The 6,000-nt window shown below is 28.8% G+C and overlaps 1 pseudogene; it reads left to right on the top strand.

Annotated features, from left to right (window-relative positions):
* The first annotated feature begins 584 nt into the window (after positions 1 to 584).
* On the top strand, positions 585 to 1,610 carry LOC145839211 (cell cycle control protein 50A pseudogene; annotated as a pseudogene).
* Positions 1,611 to 6,000: the final 4,390 nt, after the last annotated feature.

Raw genomic sequence — 6,000 nt, 5'->3', positions numbered from 1 at the left:
TATAAACTTTCCAGTAATTTAATAAAAACTATTTTTTTTTTCATTTAAGTTAAAACAAAATTAAAATAATATTTACTTTTCCAGAGTTGCCAAAAAACTGGAATCCTAAATAAACCTGGAATTTGAAAATTTAGACTAAAAAAACAGAAAAAACCTAGAATTTTGGAAACTTTGAAAAAAAAAAACCTGGAGTTCCAAACAAAAATCTTTAAAAATCCAGAAAACATGTTCTTTTTACACCCTTATTTTTACATGCAAAGTAATGAAACTTCTATAGGAAACAATAAACTTATTGTACAGTTAGTTTTGTATCTTTTAAACTCTTTTATTAAAAACTAAATTTAAAGTAGCTTATCTTTTAATATTTGTTTACTCTTTAAGACAGTTTTTCAAATTTAAGTTTAATTTTATACAAAAATCGACCAAAAAACTTGTTTTTTAAACCTGGAAGAAATTTACAGAAAACTTTTGGCAACCCTGATTTTACAAGAGCTTATAGTTAAACACTTTGCTGTTAATAACTTACTTTTTAACTTTGCCACACTAAAACGCTTACTTTTTCAGAATTTTTAATAAACCGTCCAATGTTCCGTCAGAAATACACGACGATCAGGAACCACCTCAAAGGCGAAAGCCACGCTCAGGGCCGGGACAACACCGCCTTCAAGCAGCAGAAGCTGTCCTCCTGGCAGCTCGTGTGGGGCCACAAGTCCGTCATCTTCCTGTTCCTCTTCGTGGGGCTTTCCCTTTTGACGGTGGGCGCGGTCGCCCTCCACTCCCACTACAACATATGGGAGGTTACGGTTGACTACACGGACTGCGTTGATGTGCACTCGGGCGTGAAGTGCAGCTCCATGAACGCGTCATGCACATGCAAAGTGGAATTTGATGTTGAAAGGGACATTAACGAGACGGTTTACGTGTATTATGGTTTGGACCACTTTTACCAGAACCTTATGCAGTACGTCAAGGCCAAGGACAACAGCCAGCTGCTAGGCAACGAGGTGGAAGCGTTGTCAAATGAGTGCAGCCCCTTTAAAAATGACACTCAAGGGAGGCCCATCGCCCCGTGCGGGCCAATAGCTAACAGCATGTTCAACGACACTTTTGTGATAGAGGGTGTCCCGATGTCCAGAAAGAACATTTCTTGGGAGCTTGACCGCGATGTGAAGTACAACAACCCTGAACCTAAAAACGACACCAAAACGGCGTTTTCCGAATTCGCCAAGCCACCCAGCTGGAGCAAAAGGGTCGAAGAGTTGGACCCCAGTAACCATAACAACACCGGGTACAATAACGAGGACCTTCAGGTCTGGATGCGAACTGCGGCCTTCCCCAGATTCCAGAAGCTCTACGGGAGATTGAACGATTTGGCCAAGGGAAGTTACACCGTGGAGGTTTCTTACAATTACCCGGTTACAGAGCTCAATGCGAGAAAAAAAATTGTTTTGACCACCCTGGGCATTCTGGGCGGCAAGAACTCGTTTCCAGGGACCTTTTGCGTTTTCATCGGGGCGTTCTGCATTGTGGTGGTGTTTTCGCTGCTGCTGGCAATGAAGTATGCGCCCAGCAGACCGGACAACTACAGGAAGTTTGAAGCTGACTTTTAGAAATGCAACAACGCCCTTGACACAATTTTTGTGCAGTGTTTGATTATTTTTTTGAAGATTTTTTTTTATGCTAACAAGGTACTTTTAAAACCGTAAGATAATAGAGTTTATTTTTACAAAAATTTAAGAGAACAAATAAAGTTTAAGCTTACCTTTTATAAATTTAAACTAACCTTAAAGTTTTTTATGACAATTTTTTCATACTTGTTGAAAAACTATAATGGGCTTTTTTAAATAATGTTTTTTTAACTATTTTATTGATTAAGCTTTTGCTCATATTTTAATTTATTTTTAACATTTTTTTTTATAAGTTATCTAATTTTATATACAACTAACACTTCCATGCCTATTATGGCGAAGTATAATAAATGTTAACTTGCCAAAGTCTAAAATAAACAAGCAACTAATCCTATTATATTAGGTTAAATATGTTTAGAACATGCTGTTATTGTCTAATTTGTTTAAATAACTTACAGTCAACTAAAAATAATGTTAAACAAACAACACAGTTGTATGCAAATAACTTGTGTTTGTTTATAGTATTTAAATTTTATATGACTAATTTTGTAATAGCTAAAATCCAGATAAGTAAAACATTGAGAAACTTAAACCATTAGTGGGAATTAAGTTTTTAGAGAGAACTTGACTTAGTAGCAAAATATAATAGTAGTACTTTAATTTTGTCACAAGTTTAGAATAACAAAAAACTGTTAATTGACTTGTTGTATGAATTTATTTATCATTGCACTTTATTTTTAAAGTAACAACGTTTAGTTTAGGAATAGTAAGAAAACTGAGTTGTTGTACTTAGCAACTGTGTATTTAGACAAAATCTTAACTGTTTTTTTAGGTTTAATATCAGTATGGTTGTTTAGCAAAAACACTTTAGAACATGTATTTTGAACAAACACTTTTCAAAAGTGTTATAAAGTTAAGTCCTCATAAGTATGTGGTAGTTTTTTAATTTGCATTTAACTTGAAAACTAAAACTTCGAACTAACAGTTTTTTTTTTATTTCGAAGAATATTATATCAATTTATAAATTTTAATTTCAATGTGAGCTTATGTTAGAGTTAATAAAGTAAAGCAAATAACTTTATTAGTTACAGAGTTGCCACTTTACCTGATACCTGGAAAAACCTGGAATTTGACAATTTAGGCTGAAATAACCCGGAAAAACCTGGAATTTGAGAAATTTTGAAAAAAACTTGGAAAAACCTGGAATTTTTATCAAAAAACCTGGAAAAACCTGGAATTTTTAATTATTTTAACATTTTCAGTTGTAAAATTTTGATTTGACACAAAAAATCTATCATATAAATAAGATTATTGTCATTATCAAGTTTTTTTTATTAAAAAACACATTTAAGGTGACTTTACAGTATCTTTTCAATATTTTTATACTATTTAACACACAGTATCTTAAATAAAAATTAACTTGAAACTAAAAATAGACTCAAAAATGTGTACTTTTAAAAACCTGGAAGAAATTTGGAAAACCTGGAAAAAAATTTGAAAAAACGAGTGGCAACCCTGTAGTTATCTAATAACTTTTGTTTTAAACTCTCTTAATTTAAAACAAAAAATATAGTTAAAATTGTTAAATTATCAAAAAAAAGAAAAAGAAGTAATTTGAATCGGATACTTTAGCTAATATTTAAAAAGTTAGTATCAAAAATTATTAAAATTTAGTTGTGAATTATTTTTGAAATGGGGATGCGTCAAATATGCACGGAGACATTTTTGCACAAAATTTTTGCAGAGAGTTATAAATATAAAATAAAAAGTAGGTTAAACATTAAATAAAAAATTACCTACTAAGGGTCAGAGGTAACAGTGATAGTAGAAAAAATAACAAAAAGAAAAAATATATTTATCAAAAAAGTCGAATAGGAGTTAAGTTGACAGTGATAATAGAACTAAACAACTAATAATAAGAAATAAAAAACAAAAAACATTTTTTAAAAGTACCGACCTATAGTTAGGATTAGGGTAACAGTCGTAGTTTAATAAATTTTAGTAAAAAAAAAAGTTACCAACCAAGGGTTAGGTTTTAGGTGCAACAGTGTATAATATTTCACATGAATTTGATTAAAAAAATAAATAAATTTTCAACCCGTGCAAAAATGTCTTTGAACAAAACATATTTCGTGCAAAAGTCACCCTTCAGGCATATTTGACACCTAACCATTTGAATACACACAATTCTTAAATTTCATGATAATGTTAAATATGAATTTAGTTAATGTTTAAAATTAGATTTAAGAACTTGTAAAGCTTTCTGAAAAATAACAATTTTTAGTTATTAAAAACAACAGTTTAAAAGATAAATAATAAAGACTTGTTTAGTTACATTAACCATAGCTAATACCTACAGAATTAGTATGGTTACATTAGATTAAAAATAATTTAAAGCGTTTATAACTTTAATTAAGTTAATTACTCATAATGTTAAGATTAAAAAAGTGTCCATTATATGTCAAATAATTTTCTTAAAAACTGTTTAAAGGCGTCACTTCATTTTTTTGGTTGAACTTCAAAGTAGTTTTATTTTTTATTTACCATAAAAATTACATCAACTTTGTAGGATTTTGATTAAAAGACAAACAGCAGACTTATTTTTCTTCCATGTTATTTTACAAGTCTTATAAAATTTCTTATGATATAGTTTACTCCCTTCAATTTAAAAAAGAAAAAAACAATAGTTTATATTCTGTTAAGTTATTAGTTTATCACAAAAGTACTGTATAAAAAACCTTAATTAACTTAAATCCCCTTAGTTATTTATTTAGTAAGTCTTTTGAAAGTCAAAAATACTAACTTTAAATTACCTTAAAACAACACTTCTTGATTTTAAGCTTAAAAGTGATTTAAAAACTTCTGTTTGTTTTCTATAAACTACTAACTTTTTTTCTTTGTTTACAAAAAAGAGCACTGTATACTTAAATTTAAGTACAATTTACTTTTTTAATGTCATTAGTTTTAACCATTTACTTTGGAAAAAAGATAAACAACTAACCTATGCTTGAAAAAATATACGTTTTATTTAATGTTTTGGTCAAACGATTTTGACTGAAAGTAGTAAGTAATGTAAAAAAAAAACATATTTAAGAAATATTTTATTGTTCATTTCGTGTTATAACTTTGAGTTATTCTACAATATTACTTAAACTATTTTGTCTTCAAGTCTTTGTTAAATTTAAGCCTTACATTGGGTTTTCATAGTATAAAGCCGTAGTAGAGTCTTTTAAATGCTTTTAAACTTTGTTTATAGTAACAAAAAAATTACTAAACTAAAACTTTTACTAAAAAGCTGTAGAAACAAAATAGTTTTTTATATCAAAAGTTTTTATAACAAATAGTTTTTTATAACAACAGCAACTGGTAAACAGCTAAGAGAAAAATCTAGTATAAAGAATACACTTTTTAAGGTTTAGACTCCTTAAAACTTATTTTGTGACGATTAAACGTGGTAGTAATAAAATAAACAAACGTAAAAGAAAAATAATTTATAGCAATTTTGACAAAGGAAAAAAGGACAACTTCATACAATTTGATTAAAGTTTCAGTGTTTTTGTAGTAAACTAATCATATATTCTGTTTGACATTCAAAGTTAAATAACTTAATTTTCAGATGATGCAAAAACCTCTAGTAAGTCAAATATTTCTTTGTAATTATCTTCAAGTAATAAGTTACAAATGGCTACAAATCTAAAGCAACAAAATTTTATTCACGTCCTAATAAATGTAAAAACGAAGTTTTCCCTATTGATATTTTAATCAATAACACTAAAATATCAACAACTGAAGTTTTTGAATATTTAGTAATATATCTCTGAAAATTTAAAATTAAATGAACACGTAAAATGTTTATAAAAAGTCGAACAAATTTCATCTTATCAACTATTTAAAAGTTTTAAAACTAATTCAGCTACTATTTTGACAAAACTACTTAAAACACACATTCATCCTGAGTACAATACCCAAATTTTATCCCCTATTCTAAAAAAGAGATTAATAAAATGGAGTCTATACAAAGAAGTTTTACCCGTTTTATTTGTATTCGTTGTACCATTTCCATCAATGATAGCCGTGTTAAACATGGGTTAGTATCTCTAGTTCTAGAATGGGGTTTTGATTTATTAACTCTTCATAAAACTATGGCAAGTATAAGGTTTTTTTAAATCTGTTCCAAAACATTCTGGACTGGAAAAAAAGAGCAAAACTTTTTTTTTTCGTGTTTTGCTTGTATAAAAAGTTTATATTATTTCTTATATATACATGGGCTAGCTTGATGTGACAAAAGCTAATTTTTAGTCACTATGGCTTTTTATAACTAAATTGGCTCACCAAGTACAAATTAGGTAAAAGTGCTGTTTAGTTCTACAAA

Source organism: Thalia democratica, chromosome 6 (assembly GCF_965202585.1).
Source record: "Thalia democratica chromosome 6, ktThaDemo2.hap1.1, whole genome shotgun sequence".
In the NCBI taxonomy this organism is placed as follows: Eukaryota; Metazoa; Chordata; class Thaliacea; order Salpida; family Salpidae; genus Thalia; species Thalia democratica.
Note: the sequence above shows the minus strand (reverse complement) of the source record. Positions and strands in the feature narration are given on the sequence as shown.